A 21,602-nucleotide genomic window follows, 5' to 3' on the forward strand; every position below is an offset into this window, starting at 1 on the left:
CATTTGTAAGAGTACTGGCTGGTTTTTGTCAATGGGACACAAACCTAGATGTATCTAGAAGAAAGGAGCTCAGCTCAGAAAATGCCTCCTTAACATGTCATGTAGGGACCCGGAAAGACCAGCAAGGTATATATTCATTTATAATTGGATATTAGCTATAAAATAAAGGCTAATCATGCTACAGTCCATAGACCCACGGAAGCTAAATAACAAGAAGGTTCAAGGAGGGACACACGGCCCTCTCTGGGAAGAGGTGAACTGGCAGCAAGAGAGGATGGGGATAGGAGAGATGTGGTTGGGATGGAGGGAGAATGTACTGGGAGAGAGAACAGGAATTGGGAGTCATTTGGGGGCAATCTGGAAGCCCAGTGCAATGGAAATTCCCCAGAATAGACTAGGGTGAGCCTGGGGAGTAAATTACTAGTAACAAGCCTGAACCAGCCCTCTCCTGAAACCAGACAAGACTTCCAGTGCAGGGACTGAGACATCAACTCAGCCAAAAACCCTTTAACCTACAATTTGCCTTGCGTACAAGACGGGCTATGGTAACAGCAGCACAGAAGTTGTGGGAGCCTGAGACCCATGGATGAGAAGGAGCCCATGACTGACACTGCCTGGAGGGCTAAGAACCAGAGGCAAGAAAGTCCAGAGACCTAGAATAGAACTAAACACAACTGGCAAAAAGAGGTAGATGAAATGATTTCTAATGATATTCTGGTATACTCTAGACAGAGCCTAACATAATCGTCATCAGAGAGGCTTCATTCAGCAACTAACAGCAATAGATACGGAGACCCACAGCAAGTATTAGGTGGAGCTTGCGGTGGACCTGTGGGAAGGAGAGGAGGGATAGTTTGGGCCAACGGAGTCAAGGACATCACAAGAACACAGCCCACAGAATCAGCTAACCAGGGCCCATAGGGGCTCACAGAGATGGAAGCATCAGGGAGTCTGTATGTGTCTGAGCTAGGCCCTCTGCATATATCTTATGGCTGTAGAGCTTTGTGTTCTTGTGGGACTCCTAACAGTGGGATCAGGGGCTGTTTTTGACTCTTTTGCCTGCTTTTGGGACCCCTTTCCTCCTACTGGATTGCCTCATCCAGCCTTGATATGAGGGTATGTGCCTATTCTAATTGTAACTTTATATGTTACATGTTTAGTTGATATACCCTTTTCTGAAGGGAAACAGAGGAAGAGTGGATCTGGAGAAGAAGGGAGGTAGTCAAAGGGAGGGACTGGCAGGAGTGGAGGGAGGAGAAACTACAATTGGAATGTAATGTATGAGAGAAAAAAAAGAATGGATAAATAACTAAATAACTAAATAGAATGGTCTATAGGCAAGTCTGGGGGACATTTTCTTGATTAATGATTGGGTCTAGCCCACTGTGGGCAATGGCACCTTTAAACAGGAAGTCGTAGGGTACATTAAAAAGCAAGTTGAGGGGCTGAAGAGATGACTCAGTGGTTAAGAGCACTGGCTGCTCTTCCAGAGGACTTTGGTTCAATTCCCAGCACCCACATGGCAGCTCACAACTGTCTGTAACTCTTGTTTCAGATGATGTGACACCCTCACACAGCCATACATGCAGGCAAAACATCAATGTACATAAAACAAAAATAAATAATTTTTTTAAAGAAAGCAAGTTGAGCAAACCGTGGGGAGCAATCCAATAAAGAGCACTCCTCCATGGTATCTGCTTCATTTCCTGCCTCCAGGCTCTGGCCTTGAGTCTCTACTCTGACTTCCCTCAAGGATGGAGCTATAAGCTGAAATAAACCCTTTCCTCTCCAACTGCTTCTGGTTATAGTGTTCATCATAGCAGTAGAAACCTAACACATTGTTCTGCAAACACTGGCCTCCAGTGAAGCATGATGAATCCAAGGCCACCCTATCCAAAAGGAAGATGGCAGAATCTTTGTTTCATGCCTTGAGGATCACTTCCTACCACAGAGGTGATTTATTGCCATCAAACAAGCTCATCAAAAGATGTTTCACTGGAAATGACAAAAACTAAGCAATTTTGCAATTGTAAAGAAGTTAAAAATAGTTTTCCAAAGAAAATATTAGTCAATAGAGAATTACCCACGTCTCTCATCTATTTAGTATTTACTTATCTGGAATGTTGTGCATTCAGTTCACAAAAGGCCTTTTTGCCACACACTTTTGAAGTTTGTCTGTATCACCTCACTTCTTTTCGCTCTTATTTCCACATTGCCCATCTTCTTTTCTTAAATGTAGGTCATTCACACAACTGGTAATGCAGAATCAGGGTTCAAACTTAATGTAACCACGGCTCTTGTCATGTGCTGGCCAAAGAGAACTGTCCATTTGAGAAGAGAAATTCAGAGCCCTTTTCCCAAGACACAAATTTAGGAGAGAGATATTTAGTGAAGGTAGAAAATAAAAAAGACACTTTTTTTTGGACAAGATATATGTGAAGTTTTAAAGATGAACATTACAAAGCACTCATGAAATCTGATAATTCAAATTTTCCAACTCCCATTTATATATATATATATACATAATTTATATAAAATTATATATATACATAATTTCTATAAAATTTTATCTATGTATATATGGTGTGTGTGTGTGTGTGTGTGTGTGTGTGTGTGTGTGTGTATGTGTGTGTGTGTGAGTTCTGCAGACTCTCTGGTGGATTGGTTATAGAACCCTGTAGATAACAAGCTGCAGAGATTCTAAGTCATTCACATAGATACTGTAGTATTTGCATGCAGTCTATGCTTAGTGCCCCTTTTATTTCAAGTCATCTCTAGGTTCATCATAAAACTTCTCACAAGAAAATGTTTTATGAATAGTTGTATTTTGTCATTTACAAAATGTTGACAAAAGGTTTCTGTGCATTCAGTAGAAAAAAATGAATTAAAGAAAGGTTTTATCAAGCTCTGGTTGAGTCTGTGACTGTAAAACTCATCAACAGAGATAGCAGGCTATAAAGAGTGAGGATAAAAGGGCATCTCTGGGATATGCTATAAAATCGGGAGGCATCTCTCAGCCTGGGACCTCCAAATGTAAAATATAAAGTGATATGCTAATTCTACCACTAGTAGGAAATCTTTCCAAGTTGAAACAGTTGTTGGGAGACAGAAGACACTAAAGGTAATAAAAATGACTTGTTTTATTTTCATACCCTACGTTTCACCCTCTTTTAAATCAAATTAATAGCCCAAATAAAGTGACTTCAATATAGGAAGAACACTGAGATCCTGGAGGTGTCTCCCTTTGCCAGGAGACCTGCTGGCTCGGAATGAGGTAAGCATCGCTGTTTCTGTCGGTTTGAGCTCTCAGGAGCATGAAATTTTAATCATAATATTAGGTAAAACATAAAGGAAATAAACAACCAGACTGGCTGTGCACTACTAGATACTGTTATGAAGCACATATAATTAATTAACTTCATAAGATTGAAGCTGTAATTTGGCAGTAAAGAGCACTGGCTGCTCTGCTAGAGGACACATTCTCAGCATGACATGGTGGCTCACAGCTATTTGGATCTCAAGTTCCTGGGGATTCTCTGTGAGTACAAGGCACATACTTGGTGCACAGACGTACATCCAGGGAAAGCGCCCGTACACATAAAATATTAAAATAGGTAAGTAAATAAATCCACTAATACTTTTACGTTACTTGCTATTGTACCCCATGCAAATGTCATGGTGAGACCTACAAAGAAAATGTTAGCACTGTGTAGCGCCTTGGGTGATGGGCATCTGTGACATTCCTGCTCAGAAGACTGGAGAAGCCCTAGCCAGCTGTGAATCATTTGATTTCTCCTGGCTCTCGGGACACATCAACCTGTCTTGGGTGCCGAGCTGAAAGGTCAGCATTAAGCCCCAGCTGAAGCTACTACATCTCACTACGGCAAGGCAAGCCAGGGTGCAGGCAGGGCCAGCTCGCCTCACTCAGTACCTGACTCTGAGTGTCCCCAAGGGGCAGAAGAAAGGAAAGTCCCTGAGCGTGTGACAGGAAGCTAGACAAGAGCAATCTCTCAGGCATGAGAGACTGAATCTAAGTCATAAAGATAACCATAACTTTATGGTTAATTAATAGCAACTATGCCAGCTCTGCTTAGGGTATCTAAGGGATAAAACAGGTTAACTGGTAGCCAATGCAGCATTTGTCTAAAATTTATAAAATGACTTTCTGTTTAGTGATCCCTTGCTTCCATCTTTCAGTAAGGTCTCATCATTAGTGTGCACTTCCCTTGTCTTGGTAATGATAGGTGTCACCTGAGATGCTGCTCACTTGTGAGAAGGAAAGGGAAGTTGGGATGCCAAGAAAGCATAGGCAGTAAGGGAATTAAGGGACATACTTCTCGAAGAAGCGACGCTGAAGCTGTCACTTGATGGTGAGAAGGAAAATGGGCCGTAGGCAGGGGACGATGTGTAGGAAGGAGACTGGAGGACAGGAGAGGGACATGTTTGTGATATTGTGGCCATGGTGTCTGAGTATCATGGTCAAAAACAAAAACTTAAGGGAGAATGGTAGATCTTATAGCTGGCCAACTATTTGGACTTCAATGTACGAGTGATGAAATGCTGACCATGTTCAGACAAGAAAGGAACTGCTCCGACTTGGATCATTTAGTGTGTGTGTGTGTGTGTGTGTGTGTGTGTGTGTGTGTGTGTGTGTGTTTGCGTATGTGGAGGCCACAGGAGGATGTCAGTTGTCTTTCTTAATCACTCTCCACCCCCAGTAAAACTGGAGCTCACTGGTCCTGCTAAACTGGAGGACCAGCTCTTAGGAAAATCTCCCAAGGATTTCGCTCTGCCTCCCTAGCATTGGAACTTTAGAAACACACTACTTTCCCATGCTGCTTTTTGTATGGGGACTAGAGATCTGAACTTGGGTCCTCATGCTTGCTCAGCACTTTACCAATAAACCTATTTCCCTATTCCCGGGCAGGAATTTTGAAATGCTACTTTCTTCACTTTGGAGAAATTGAGTGAGTTATCCTGTCTTGAATCAGCATGTTCCCTGTTGTGACTAAACGCCATCATTGTGTGATACATAGTATATCAATGAGGAGCAAAAGGAAGCTCCCATCTCTTGGACTTAAACCTAAAACCTTTTCATATTTAGTCTCTTCAGTGAATCAAATCTATTCATGTGAAACCTCACAGGCAGTCACATGTCAGACAATAGAGTAGGGAATGAGAAAAAAATCTGGCAACACAGGGACAGAACCGCTCATCATGCATTGCCTGGTTAGTTTCTGTTCATTTCAAGAGTTATTTGGGAAGAGGAACCTCAATTGAGAAAATGCCTCCATTAGATTGCCTGTAGGCAGGTCTGTAGGACATTTTCTTGAATAATGACTGATGTGGGAGGGCCCAGTCTCAAGTGAGTGCTATAGTCCTTGGCAAGTGGTCTGGGAAAGTGGTCTTGGGTGGTATAAGAAAGCAGGTTAAACAAGTCATGAGGAGCAAGCCAGTAAGTAGCACTCCTCCATGGCCTCTGCATTAGTTCCTACCCCTAGGTTCCTGCCCTGCTTTAGTTCCTGCCTTAGCTTCCCTATGTGATAGACTGTGATTTGGCATGTGTGAGCCAAATAAATCCTTTTCCCTCTGTATTGCTTTTTGTCATGATCTTTATCACATTAACAAAAAGCAGACTAGGACAGGGCATGTGGGCAGAATTGGCTCAGATGAAAACAGGGTTATCCATGCATGATGTGTAGCAAAGGTGAGGATTGAAATGTGATAAGAAAATTTACCAAGAAGAAGGGGCCTGAAGGCACATGGCAAAGGTGTGAGAACCTGAAAGCCTTTGGAGTTTGCTGAGTCACAAGTGTTTTATGCTGCCATTGCGAGAGCAACAGCACTAGGTCTGTACAGCACAGGAGAGAGAAGGCTGACTGCATGAGACATAGATGGAAAAGCCAGAGCTTGGGCAGAGGAAAATTGCAAAGCTCGCCTAATGGCCTACAAGAGGGATGACTCCTTATTAAAGCAATGCAATTGCTAAGAAGATGAGGAGGAGATAGTGATTTTGAGACCCATTTAGGGAATTAAATTGGCAGGACCTGTAGCTTGAGTGAATTTGGAAGTTAGGAAGGATGAAAAGCCTAGAATTGCTTTAAGATGATGCCGGGATAACCAGAAAGAAAATTCAGGGAAATAACAGAGACTTTTGGTTAGAACATGATGAGCTCTGGCTTTGGAAGTCTGTGTCTGAGGCACCACCAAGAACTCCATTGTGTATGTGTTGTGAGAGGAAAGGCTGAGTGTAGTCAACACAGGTGATGCTTGAATGCGGGGAGGTGAATGAGGGCATCTGAGGAAGGCATGGCCTGAAACGGAGCTGATTTGCTGCAATGACAGTGATCTCACAGAGAAGACTGATGGGGGACAGAAGTGAACAGAAAATAGAGAAACCCAGAGAAGAAAGACTTTAGGAAAGATGAACTAGTCTACAGGAGAGAGAAGGTAAACATATTCGACAAGGAGGAAGTCAGGGGTTACTCAGCATTATCTACAACTTATGTCAGGGTTTCTATCTGGCCATTATAGCAGAAATGAACAGATGATGAAACTTAATGAAAATTTGAATGTGACTTTCAGGTTCTCTGTTGAAGGAACCCACAGGACAGGCTAAGCCGGGGTGGGTGTTAAGATATACTCTCCCCCATCGTGACTGGAAGCCTTTCCTTATTTTATCACTATTATGGGAACACAAAAGCTCACCTGGAAATGACAGTCACAGGAAGGAGCAGTGCTCCACTCTTGAAGGCGAGGGATGCCCTTGCTCTGTTGCAGAAGACCTCAGATTCTCTGGTTGTGAATTGTGCCTTCAGGACTAGGACTGGGCACAAAACAGCAGCTTTCCTGTTTGCCCACAACTGTGCTTGCTCTATATGAAACCGTTGGTTTGGACGGACCTGGAGGCATTGCCGTACTTTGGCTTCTGAGAACTGAATTGAAAAAGTCATTTTAAAGGCATAAGCACACGCTCTACGTCAAAATGTTGTCTTTGGCCTCTCAATGGCTGTCTTCTTCCCCGCCCTTGAATAGCTCAGGAGAGTCTGTGAAGGACACCCAGAGGATACTCGAGCAGCTTATGGGTGACAGACCTCCCCATTCAGTTGTTGGTTTGAGAATCTCAGTGAAGGCAGTGGTGCACACTGTCCACTCTGTAGAAGGGAAGGTATCACTTCACATGACTAGTCCTTCTACCAAGCCAAAACCAAATGGTCACCCAGTACTTAGCATAGCCATAGTAGATTTTGTAAACACTCTAAACTCATCAAACACAAGATCTAGTATGCAAAAACTGAAGAGTATTTTGTCTTAATAAGTGTTCATATCGATGCTGATTACTTATATCTCCAATACAGTTTCTGACATCCACAAAAGATATATGGACTGAATGACAAGAATAGTAACAGGTATTATGTTATGTCTCACAGTGAAGAAGTGAACAACAGTGGATCGGACCAGAAATGGTATTCATAGATTATTATTCAGTTATTACCCAGAGTTTAGAAGCGAAACCTTCTTCCTAAGTGGAGGAAGTGCGGTTTGTGGTTTTCTCTATGAGACCACCCTGACGGACTCTAGTCTTAAGAGAAAAAGGTCTCTTCCAATTTCTAGCATTTTACAGCAGGTGCCATTAAAACTATTGCTGTACACCATGCCAAGAATGGTTACATTAGAGAATCATAGCATAGTTTTGCAAACATCAAAAAAAAATGAAATATTTGAATAACCTACCAGCAAAAAAAAGAGAAGAGGAGGGAGAGATGGAGAAAAGGAGGAAGTAAGGGAGAGAAGGAGGGAGGGAGAAAGGAAGGAATGAAAGGAAGGAGGAAGGGAGGAAAAGAAGAAAGGAGGAAGGGAGAAAGGGAGACTACAAGAGCTTGTTGGGTGATACAGGTAAACTCTGTTTTATTCCTGCTTTTCTTCCCCTGGTTTAACAAATGTGCAAACAGGGACATGAGAACATCAGGAGTGGGCACTATAAAATAATACTTTTGGCATAGAGATAAAAGTAAACAAAGACAGAACTGACATAAGTGCTTTCAATAATTCACAAAAACCTGAACCCAGCTTCACTTCAAAGATACCTTTTGTTCTAACTCTATGTAGCATATTAAATCACCTCTTGTGGCCATGGTAATATCATTACTTTCTAAAAGCCTTTGATTTCATCAAAGTGTTTCCTATAATGATAACTCGTTTGGTCATAATATCTTCTTGTACTTCATGCAAAAAAAAAAAAAAAGAAAAGTCCTATCTCGTTTTTATAAAAGTAGACTACATGAAGTTAAGATACACAACCATAACAATTTAAAAAGTGGAGGCAGTGGGAATAAAAACTGTCCTTGAAGTCCCAACCCGTCAACCATTTCACCTTTCCAGGTTTGTATGAAATGTTTACTTCAAATGAAAGGAGGGTGGTTACAGGAGTGAAATTAAAATCTGAGGAGAATGCTGAGTGTGCAGTCGCATTAGGCTGGACTGGACCCCTAGTCTGCATTGAGTGAGACTTAGCTATGTTTATGAACCAGGGACAAATAGAAGACATTTTCAGAAGTTGTGTTAATGTTAAGCTCCACCATAAAAGAAATGCATTTAGACAACTAAACAAGGCAAGGAATGGATTGCCAATTCCACAGTTATTTAGAAGGAAAAGTGTTGAATGTGTGAACACTGGGTGTGTTCATTTGGGGGACAATAATGGACATGAACAGGTTTATGTAGCATGTGTAAAAGCCTCACCTAAAATTCTAAATCTGGTACCATTTATCAAGCTTGGATAATAAACATGAAGAAAATGTTCTCTCCAGCTCAGAATAGCCAAAGGCTCTTCTTTATTGTTATGAAAAGAATAGTTATTTTGGTAATACATTTAACGAAACTGAAAATTTCTGTTCCCTGTCTTTCTGTCTTTACCTTCTATCTCTACCCAATGTAAGTAACCAAGTTAGGGTTTCATCTATCTATCTATCTATCTATCTATCTATCTATCTATCTATCTCTCTCTCTCTCTCTCTCTCTCTCTCTCTCTCTATCTATCTATCTATCTGTCTGTGTGTCTGTCTGTTTGTCTATCTACATATTTTCTAAATGAAAATATCCAGCATTCCATAGCATATATTGTATATGTACCTGAACATGGCAGAGAGATTCTGTAATAAGAAACAATCTTTCTCTTCACTTTAAAAATAGTTAACATCTTCAGAACTTTCCTCTTTGTATTCTTTCAGAAATAGAATTTTGGGGTCTGGGTACATAGTTTCAGCCTTGAGAAAATAAAACAGGAGGATCACGAGTACAAGGCCAGTTTGGGCTACAAAGAAGATGCTGCTTCACAAGAACAAGAATTAAAAAAAAAAAAAAGCTACATTATATTGTCTAATCCTATTTGTCACAAAGCTGGGAGTGTGCATGTGTTTTCTTTTAGAGAAAATCCAAGAGGTGGGCTGATTTGATGAAATGTAGATAAAGTGGGATGTTGAACTCACTTTTTAAATTTTGAGGTATCTTTTGATTTATTGCTAAAAACTGGCACCACTGAAAACTACATTTATAAAAACACCATTAAATAAATTGTAAATTACGTCAATAAAATATACTCAAACCAATGTATGATTTCTTTTCTGTTTGTTTGCTTGTTAAGGCTGGTTGGCTGTTTGGTTGGCTGGCTGATTGATGGGTTTATTTGAGATAAGGTTTCTCTTTGTAGTCCCTGCTGTCCGGGAACTCACTCTGTAGACTGGGATGGCCTCAACCTTACAGAGATATCCTACCCCTGCCCGTGCCCGTGCCCATGCCTCTGCCCCTGCTGTCTTGGGATTAAAAGCGTGCACCACCACCACCCAGCTGGCTTCCTTTTTATGTTTTCCTGCAATCTACCCTCTGCAGGCTGTTTACTGTTCCATGTGCACCTATATGTCTTTTCTCACTTCTATGTTCAGTGAGATGCTCTTAGCAGCTGAATCAGCTGTGGACAGTTTGTGTCATCAAACCGGGGACAGTCAATAATTCATTCATCTATCTCTTTTTCAAAACTGTTAGTGTTTTATTTGTTTTTCACCTTGATTGTTGTTTCATGGAAGTATGTTTGCATTCTCTCTCTCTCTCTCTGTTTCTCTCCTGTCTCTTTTTTGACTTTCATAATTTTTGCTTCTAACTTTGCTAATTCTTTTCTTCTCCTCTTTTATTAAATGCTGGTTTTCCAACTTTTTCATTTAGGATAATTCATTTACTTTCTGTTTGATAAATAATTTCAGGCAATGCATTTCCCCTGAGTTCTGACTTATTTTTTTCTATAGGTTCTTAAATAAGATTATTTCATCATCATACTTTCAAGAAACTTTATGATTTTGTTTTATATTTAATGTTTGATCAAATACTTATATAAATGGAAAAGAGACTTAAATAAGAGGTTCCAAGACTGGAAATGAAGAAACACGCTATCTCTGTCTGTGGATGACATAATGTTGCATATAAAACAACTACCAATTTTACTAAAAAGTATTGGAACTAATAATGGGTTCAGTATAATTATGGGATCTAAGAGCAATAGCTTAAAATAAATTAATCTAGGTATTCTGAAAGGAAAATTAAAAGACAGTTCCATTTATGACAACATCAAAAAGAAAGATACTCCTGGGCATGATGGAACATGACTTTTATCCCAGTAGTCTGGAGGCAGAGACAGGTGGATCTCTGTAAACTGGAGGACAGCCTGATCTACGCATTGAGTTCCAAAAGAGCCTTGAGTATGTAGAGAAACTATATCTGAAAAAATAAAAACAGACACATATGACACACACAAGCACACACATATCTATAGTGTGATATATGTATACATGTATGTATACACATACCTTATGTATACACACATATATGTATATAGTCACATACACATATATAAGCATATGTATACATGTATACACACATATATGTATATATTCACACACATATATGTATACCTATGCATATGTATACATGTATATAGAGAGAGACAGAGGTAGAAAAAGAGAGAATACTAGAAAAAAGGAACAAAAACAAAAGAAAACAAAGGCAAAAAAAAGTATTTTTAACAAAATCATAGAAAAAAATTTCCATAGCCTAAAAAGAGAGATGCCTATCAAGGTACAAGAAGCATACAAAACACAAAATAGAGAGTGAGCCAAAAAAGAAATTGTCTACAACACATAATAATCAAAATGGTAAGTGTATAGAACAAAGAATATTAACAGCAGCAAGGAAGAAAGGCCAATATATATATAATATATATAATAAAAATTTATAAATATATACATACAATAAAAATATATATACATACACACATATATATATTATACAATCACAGAGAGCTCTGAAACACTACTGAGAAAAAAGTTATGAGCATCAGAACATAAAGAATATTCGACACAAAAAGGTAGGCAAGCTTCACTTTCCTTCCTGTTCTATTTCCAATGTCCCAGTCTCACCCCAATCCTATAACAGAGCCTTATAAAAGTGTGTCCTTCCTCTCTGCTACCATTCCCTGGGAACTCTCTAGAACCTTTTGAGAGACCCAGACTTTCTCTCTCACCTCATCCCTATGTTTCAGCCGCCGATACCCTGAGGCATTCCATACCTTGGAATCTACTGGCCATGCCTGCCTGTGAATCAGGTAAAGGATCTTCAATTGCCTTCCTGTTCTCCATGTTCAATTCCCCAGTCTCAATACCAATTCTAGCAAACTACTTGCAGGGACCTGTTCTCATTCTCTGCCACTACTCCTTAAGAACTCCACCACCACCCCTGGCAGACCCAGCTTTTATCCTTCTTGCAGTAACTGTCAGTCTCCCTCCCCATTCTGTTCCATTACTATTACTTTTTGTCAGCCCCCAGTACCTAGAAACACATTCAACCCAGGACCACCAATTGTGTCCCCAGCAGGGACTCAGAAACTCACCCTACCAGGCAACCTATAGCCACCATATATTCCTAAGATCAGGAAAGAGCAACAGAAACCAAGAAATGGAACACTCATCCAACAAAGACAAGACCTGATACCAACACTTAGAATTACTATTATCTCAAATGCAAGTGCCAAGGTACATGTGCAAAGACACAATTGTGTGAGATAATATGCCTCCCTCAGGACCCAGCAACCCTACTACAACAGAGAAATGAAATAGAACTGAATCATAAGGCAAGGACTTCAAAATAGCTATTATGAGTATATTCAAGGACCTCATAGAGGATATTAATCCATCCATTAATGAAGTCTATGAAAATACAAATGGTAGAATAAAATGAAGAAAACAGTTCAGGACATGAAAGTAGAATCACTAAAGAAAATAAAAACTGAGAAAAATGGGAAATGAAATATTTAGGAAGTCAAACAAAAACCACTGAGGAACACCTCAGCAACAGAGTACAAGGCATTCAATCATAGTTAAAGACAAGGTAGAAAAAATGGATACCTCAGTCAAAGAAAATGTTAATTCTTGAGGAAAATGCAGGCAGAAGACATCCAAAAAATCTAGCACATTATGAAAAGACCAAATCTACAAATAATAGGAATAAATGAAGGTAAAAAACCATGTCAAAGGTAGAAAATATATTTTTTAACAAAATTGTAGAAGAAAGTTCCCTAATCTAAAGAAGGAGGTTCCTATAAAGGTTAAATAAAAGAAGCACAAAGAACACCAAATAGACTGGACCAGGAATGAAATTATCCACAACACATAATAATGAAAACATTAAACGTATACAACAAAGAAAGAATATTAAAACCTGCAAGGAAAAATGAAAAAGTAACATATAAAGGCATATTAAAGCAACACCTGATGTGTAATAAAGATTCTAAAAGCCAGAGGACCTGGATAGATGTTCTACAAACTCTAAAGAAGAGCCACAGCTACCAGCCTGAACTACTATACCGAGCAAAACTTTCAATCACTATAGGTGTAGAAAGCAAAATCTTCTGTGAAAAAAAATAAGCTGTATCTCTCTACAAATACAGCTCTACAAAAGGTATTAGAAGAAAAACTTCAACCTGAAGAGGTTAACCACAACTAAGAAAACACAGAGAATAAATAATATCAGATCAGAAAATCAAAAGAGAGGGGGAGATCCTATACCACAGCAACAAAATAATAGAAATCAACAAATGCTGCCCATTGACAACTGTGGGCCTGGTTTCCTCAATAAAGACACATACTAACAAACTGGCCTCCAAAACAGGATTGATCCTTCTGCTGCATGCAAGAAATACATCTTGCCACCAAGGTTAGACATTATCTCAGGATAAAATGATAGAAAAAGATATTCTAAGAAAATGGACCCAAGAAGCAAGTTGGTATAACCATTTAAATATCTGACAAAATAGAAGTTCACCTAAAACTAATGAGATGAGATAGAGGACACTGCATACTCAAAGGAAAAATCCACCAGGAGGATATTACTGTTCCTAATAGCTATGCACCAAATACAAAAGTACCCCAAACCAAACAAAAAAATGAAACAAAACACTACTACAGCTTAAGTCACACAATGACCTTCACACACTGATAGTAAGAGACTTCATTACCTCACTCATACCCATAGATGGTATCAAGATAGAAACTAAGCATTAAAAAGATGTAGCTAATTGACATTAGCAAATGGACCTAAAAGGTATTTACAGAACACTTCACCCAAATAGAACAGAATGTACCTTCTTCTCAGCAACTGTCCAAAATCGACCACATACTTGGTCACAAAGCAAGTATCAAAAAATGCAAGAAAGCTTAAAGAAGATCCTGCATCTTATCTGATCATAACGCATTAAAGCTGGATCTCAACAACAAAAGCAACAGAGAGCTTACAGACTCAGGAAATGGAGCAACTCACTGCTGAAAAAAAGTGTCAAGACAGAAATAAAGAAATTAAAAGACTTTAGAATTTATTAAAATGAAAACTCAACACTGGGAGTTCTAAAAGGCAATTTCATAGCACCAAGTGGCTACATAAAAAATTGGCAATATATCATACTAGCAACTTAATAGCACACCTGAAATCTTTAGAACAAAAAGAAAAGAATCATACCCAAAGGGAATAGACATAAATAATCAAACTCAGAGCTAAAATTAATAAAGTAGAAAAAACAAAAAGCTAAGTGTGGTGGTGCACGCCTGTAATCCCAGCACTTGGGGAGGCAGAAGCAGCTGGATGTCTGAGTTCAAGGCCAGCCTGGTCTACAAAGTGAGACCAGGACAACCATGGCTATACAGAGAAACCCTATCTCAAAAAACAAAACAAAACAAAAACAAACAAACAAACAAACAACACAAATCCAATTACAAAGAATTACAATTGAGAAAATAATAAGATTAATTCAGCCTTAGCCAAATTAAATAAAAGATGTAGAGAGAGGATCCAAATTAACAAAATTAGAGACAAAAAGGGAGAAATGACAACAGACACTGAGGAAATACAGAGAATCACAGGATTTGCTTTAGAAGTCTGCTCTCTACCAACTTGAAAAAATATAAAAGAAATGGATAATTTTCTAAATAGGTACCACTCTACAGGGTAAATCAAGATCAGGTAAGTACTTAAATAAACCTATAATCCCTAGTGAAATAGAAGCAGTCATAAAGGTCTCTCACTCCTCACACCCCAAGAAAATTCCCAGGGCCAGATGATTTTAATGGAGAATTCTACCAGACCTTCAAAGAAGAATTAATGCCAATTCTTCCTAAGTTATTCCACAAAATAGAAACAGAAGGAACCTAGCCCAATTTGTTTTATGAGGCCAGATAACTCTGGCCTCATGATACCCAAACCACATAAGGACTCAACAAAGAAGGAGAATTACAGACCAATTTCCCTTATGAACATAGATGCAAAAAAATTCTCAATAAAAGACGTACAAACTGAATTCAAGAACCCATCAGAAAATTATCTACATGACCAAGAAGGCTTCAGCCTAGGATTTGGGGATGGCTAAAAAATGTAATTCTCCATATCAGGGGACAATTGGTGAGCACTGTTCATACAGCATTGAGACAGAAGATTCTCAGAACAAGGATTCCAACCAGATATGGAGGGTACAGAAATAAACATTTGAATTATACATTAGCCTTATGCCTACATCTTCCCCTTTGAGTCTAATAAAAGGCTCTTTGCTTACAATAACCATATGTAATAATAACAATTATGAAAATTATTAGGTAAGATTTACATTTGTATATTTGGTACTCTTGGTAAAGTGTTGTATTATCTATCAATTTTTATCATCCTGAAGAATTTAAGTTTAACTCTGAGACTACAGATATCTAATCTTTAACCCCAGCAGATACTTAAGAAGAAATAAATATTACCTAAATATGTAGGAAGTGTGGGCAAGCAGCTTCCGAAAGTACAGAAATGACAAAGATATTTGGCTGCCTAGACAGTCCCCTACATTTTCTATATAACATTGGAGCGTCACCTTTAGCCTTCTGGCTTAGGATATTTGACAGATTTTTCCATGAAGCAGAAATTATAAAGGAATTGCCTACCTTGTTCTTACAAAGCTTAGTAGTCAAATCTCCTGCATATAGCTTGTCCAGTTTGGACGGTATTCTCTCTGTGATTGACACTTTCGCATTTTCTCACCCAGTGGATATCTTGCAACCTATGAAGCTTTTAATGATCTTTGAAGTAGAACAGGGATGCCGCCAGGAGCATACCTGTCTCATTGTAAAACAAAAACAAAAACAAAAAACAAACAAAAAACGCCTAAAGTTAATAAAATATCTTTTAATGCCATATTCTATAGATCTCTAAGGTTTTTGAAGACCATCTATCCATCTCTCTTATTGCCTGTTTCTAGCTATTTTTATCTGTCAATCTAGAAAATATATTTTTAATTAACTAAACCAGTATCTAACATGACCATGAGTTTGATTGTCTAACTGTTAATATGTATTTCTTAATTATCCTAAACAGTTGGTAATAGCAGCTTTCAAAAGGACTAAAATTTAACATTATAGTTTTAAGAATTACATAGGTACAGTATCTTAGCATGCTACAACTGAATGTAATCTTAAATCTGTATCAATGTACAAAGATTTATACCAATGTAAGACTTTTGGCTTATTAATGTTCTTTGGTTTAAAATTAGATTCAATAATCTACCCTTTTATTTATCATTCCTATAACTAACCCCTTTAAAACAGTAACAAACAAGTATTGCCCATAGAATGACCAAAAACTATCCACCCCCTCTTGGAAATAGGACATAGTTTTCTTAAGTTCCTTTCTTTTGATTTAGGAAATAGTTTTTCTTTTTGGGGGGGGGGCACAAACTATTGAGATATTGTCCAGCCTTAAGAAAGCTAGCTGTAACTTTTGCTCTCCAGTCTTCTGTATGCTGAGAAAGTTCAGGACTTAACTGAAGACCTGACTGCAACAGTCTGTGATGAGGGACTATCTAGATAGCCATTTTAAAATTGTCCCCGGATATAGACTTTTGAGGAAACAGTTCTTGAGGCTCTCTGTGAGGAGGACAAGCTGGGCTACTGTCTTGTCTCTTTTTGGTGTCTGGTCTTTGTGCTCTGCAAAATATGTAAACTTTCAAAGGTATGTAAGGCACCAAAAGGTAATATAAATTTTTATCTTTGCCATTTAAAGAATGGCATGATAAGTCCAGAGGATATTGTAGCCATCGATTTCTTGGCCATGCATAGCTGAAGTCCTGGCTGAAGACGTTTTCATGTCTCAGTCAGTCTCAGAGCTGTTCCCATGCGCAGGGATCAGAAAATTATGTTACCTGTCCTGTTTGGTCTTCTTGATATCTTTCCTTCTGTCTGCAGCAAAGATCCTTAGGAGGTCTCTCCTGGTCAAATCTCATGTCTAACAGTTTGGACAGATTACATGGTTTTTTTGTTTCCTATTGAGACAAAATAAAATATTTCTCATCTTCCATTTTGGAATTATGACCTTTATATCCTGCTCTAATTCAGCAGTCCTATCTAAAATTCAGTGTATCTTAGCAGGTGTGCTACTTATATCATTTAAAAAATTTTAAATAAATAAATATTTATTGCATTTTTGAGTGATATTATATTCCCTTTCTGTTTTTATGACTATCTTTTAAAAATTGTTAGATGTTTTCATAATTATATGACTTATAGGATTATAAGTTATATCTGTAACAGGGTTTTACATAATAATATGTAGAAATTGTTGTATTCCAATGGATTTACATGCTGAAGCACCATCAGCCCTAATTTGCAAAGGCATCTCCAAGACAATCACCATCTCTAACAAAGGTATAACATTAGAATCATGTTCTCCAGAATTTAAGGCAAAGGTCCATTGGAATTCTGAATATCAACCTATAGCATGGTGCATATATTTCAATTATCCAAACTCTGCAAAATGGAGCACAAAAGCCATTGTATAACCTTGTTCCAAAGCAACACCAAACAGGATCTGTGTTTTTCTTTTAGCACATAGACCTTCCTTCATCCAGTAATTGAACCTTGACAGTGTACACAAAGTATCCAGTCTCATCATGTTGGCCTATAGATGAATCCTTTCTAGCGAACATCTCAATGGGCTGCCATTCCGCAATTTCCTTAAGTCTTTGTGGATTTTCTTCATCTGGAACCACCTTTTTTGGTGTTATTATAAGTTCTGTATTGGATTTCTCTGAAGGTTCCCTGTTTTCATTCAAAGAGTCCTCTAATTCAGCATCTAATTTCTCAGTCTTTTCTTTCTCCAAGTTTCTCATATTTTGATCTCTCCCAAAGAGGATATAAAGAACTGTAATTGTCATTCAAAAAATTATTTGTATTGTAAGAGAAACAAACTCAAATGGAATCCAGAAGCACTATGTCATTATGTCTTCCTCCACTTTCAATAAAGACTTCTTTAATCTCAAAACTTCTCCCTAAGGACTTTACTTTCTCCACCCAGCTTTTCTTCTAGACCCTACCAGTTTCGATGCTTGAGAGCCTGCCTGCTGCCATGTTCTCCATCATGATGGCTTGTAAATAAAAAATTGGGCTAATGATGTTTATTATTGAAACCTATAATTCATTTAACCTCCTTATCAAATCAATAAAGACACAGACACCTGATAGATTTTTAGATAAGCCTTATTTGACATGGGGCTGGGCAGATAATAACCCTCTAAGTTATCCTATCTTTCATCTTCCATCCTATGCCAATTGCTCTAATAATTTCTATCTGGGCTATTTCCTATCCGTAATTCCATAAATACTTGCTTATGCTTTCCATTTGGGCTGCTTCTCTCCATGCAGCTCCTGGGAGTTCCTCCTCCTGGCCCACATGGTTATTTACCTAGTTCATGGAATTCTGCTCCTCTTTCTTTCTCCTCTTGTACCTGTCTCTCTTCTGTGATCCTCCAAGCTTAGCTCTGCCCCACAATTCTGCCTTTTATTTCTCAAAAAGGGAAGCAAGGTTATACAGCAATACTTGGGGTGCACGACATTCCAGCTCATAAATGATTAAGAATCTCAAGGGAGTGGGGAGCAAGCAATTAACAAATGACAAGCACCAGACTATGCCATAGCAATGGGCATAGCCTCTAGCCCTTGGGAGTGTGAGCCCCAACTAAATGCTCTCTTTTATAAGTTACCTTTGCCATGGTATCTCTTCACAGGAACTAAGATAGAAGTTGGTACCAGAGAGTGAGTGGACTACAGCTGTGACACACCTGACCATGCTGGTTTTGTTTGTTTGTTTGTTTGTTTGTTTGGAGGAATCTAGAAGACATTAGGATTTAGGACTAGGAAAGAGGTTGAATGCTATAAGTGCAGCATAGTGGACCATCAATGTAGGCTCTTTGACAATAACACTGAGAGCAATATGGATTTTTAGAAGACCGGTTCAAGAAGTTTCAAAGGGGAACAGCATTGACAACTGGGCAAGAGACCATTCTTGTGATATTTTGGCAAAGAATATGGTTACTTTTTGCCCTTGTTCCAAGAATCTGCCTGAGGCTAAACTGAAGAGCTTTAAAGACAACTTTGTATTGATTATGTCACATGGTTATCAGGGATCATTCTTATCCAGGTCTACAATGAAAAAGAGCAAGAAGGATAATAAGAAGTAAAAAATGTATGATTTGAGATGAGAAAGAGCATCAGGAAACTTAGTGTTGGAGCCATGGTTTATTCAGAAAGAGTTAAGGAGAACTAGAATAAAAGGAGTGGCACCCTCAGGCACCCATCTAATCCTGTAACTTGTAAACAGAAAAAGCCCAAGAGGTTTTATCTGTTCCTAAAAATTGCCTTCTGAGAGGCTTCATCCAGCATCTGATGTAAACAGATGAAGAGATCCACAGTCAAACAACAGGCGGAGCTTGAGGAGTCTTGTGGAACAGTGGGAGGACTGATTTGGGGGGAGGGGAGCTGGAAGGGTCAAAGACACCACAGGAAGACTTATACAGTAAACTACCCTGGACCCTTGGGGGCTTATAAAGACTGAACCACCAACCAAAGAGCATTCATGGGCTGGATCTAGGCGCCCTACACATATGTAGCAGATATGCAGCTTGGTCATGGAGTTCCCTTAACAATTGGAGCCAGAGCTGTCTCTGAGTCTGTTGCCTGTCTTTGGGTCCTTTTCCTATCGCTGGGCTGCCTGGCTTGGCCTCTGTAAGAAAGGATGTACTTAGTCCTGCTGTGACTTGATGTTCCAGGTGGATTAGTACCTGTGGGGGGAGGGGCTCCCTTTCTTTGAGAAGAAAGAGATGGGAAAGGGGGAGAGAGCATGACAATGGGACTGGGAGGAGAGGAAGGAGGGGCCTACAAATAGGCTGTAAAGTGAATAAATAAATTAATTAATTAACGGAGGGAAAAAAGCAACAAGTCAAAGTTTATGTTAATATAATTCAAAGAGGAGGCGGAGTTCTATCCCAAGCAGGGAGCAGGACTTGGCAGCAGCATCCAGCATGTGATTCTAATTTTCCAGTCAGGAAGGATAGAGGAATAAGGGAGTTGTGAAATCTTCCTCCACTGTGAAGGGGAGTCACTAAGATCAGTCACATGTCAGGGGAATCCCTGCCTAAAGATATGGAAAGGTCACCGCATGGGGCTGTGAAATTTTCCATGGATTGCCTTGGAAACCCCAAATCATTGGAGCAACCCGCAAGGGAGCAGAGCTGTAGATAAGAGAGTAGAACCGGCCCCAGGGAAGAAGCATCTAAACCCTTTGATAATCTACGTAGAGCTACTGGACTTTGAGTTTCTCCTGCTGTGTTTTAGACTTGTTTCGGTCTAGGGCTTCCTCACTGTATCCCTGTTCCTCCCTTTTGAAATGGTAGCCTGTATTCTGCGTCAGGGTATGCTGGAAGACTATAATTTGATTTTTTATTTCATAGGGTTTATAACTAAGAGATTGCCATGAGTCTCAGAAGAACCTTTGAACTTTTAAACAGCATCAAGACAGAAAGACTACGGGGACATTTGAGGTTGAACTAAATTCACTGTATTATACTATGTACATCATTCTACTTTGACATCCCCTCACCTCACCCACCCACAAAAGGCCAATGTCAGCCTCGCAGTAGTTACACACAACTATAATCCTAGCAGAGGCAGGCAGATGTCTGAGTTTGAGGCCAGCCTAGTATCCAGAGGGAGTTCCAGGACAGCCAAGGCTACACAAAGACACAAACTTTGTCTCCAAAAACAAATCACAACAACAAAAAAGAACTTAATGTCTTCTTTCATTCAGCAATAATTCCCCAAACTTCTCATGACAGTATCTGTAGCATGACTAAAAGATCCTAATTTGTATTGTTTAGGTAAAGAGCAGTGGGGAAAAAAAATTAGAATGCAATTTTCCCGATCTTATTAAAAAATCCTATTTAATTTCTATAATTTATTTTTAATGCATATATAAAATACATATATACATATATGTGTATATATGTGTGTGTGTGTATATATATATATATTTCACGATTATAGCCACCTCCCTCCTTTCCTCTCGGTCCCTCCCTCCCACTCTCTTCATTATATCCCAGCCCCCTTCTTGTTTTTAGAAAAGGGGAGGTCCCCTCCAATGCCCCCAACACATCAAGTCACATTGGGACTGAGAGCTCCCCCTCATCCACTAAGCCCAGGCAAGGCAGCCTGGGTAGGGCAAAGTGATCAAAAGCAGGTGACAGTGTTCAGATCATAGACAGCCCCTGCTCAACTCACTAGGAAACCCACATGAAGATCAAAATGCCAATCGATTACATAATGTGTAGGGGTCTTAGTTCAAGTCCATGCATGCTCTTTGGTTGGTGTTTTTGTCTCTGTAAGTTGCCATGGGTCTAGTTTAATTGACTGTGTTGGTCTTTTTGCCGCATTGTTGTCTCTTCCAGGTCCTTCTAACCTTCCCTCCTACTCTTCCCCAGGACCTGGCTGATGCTTAGCTGCAAGTCTCAGCATCTGATTTAATCAGCTGTTAGTAGGGTGTGTCTGGGGGGGTGGATCTCTGAAGGAACTGTTAAGCTAGGCTCCTGTCTATAAACATAGGAGAGTATCTGTTAATGGTGTCAGGGGTTGGCTCTCTCCCATGAGATGGGTATCAGGTTGGGCCAGGCACTGGTTGGTCATTCCCCCAGTCTCCACTTTATCTTCTTG

Source organism: Psammomys obesus, unplaced genomic scaffold (genome assembly GCF_907164565.1).
Source record: "Psammomys obesus unplaced genomic scaffold, mPsaObe1.curated_primary_1811, whole genome shotgun sequence".
NCBI classification, from domain to species: Eukaryota; Metazoa; Chordata; class Mammalia; order Rodentia; family Muridae; genus Psammomys; species Psammomys obesus.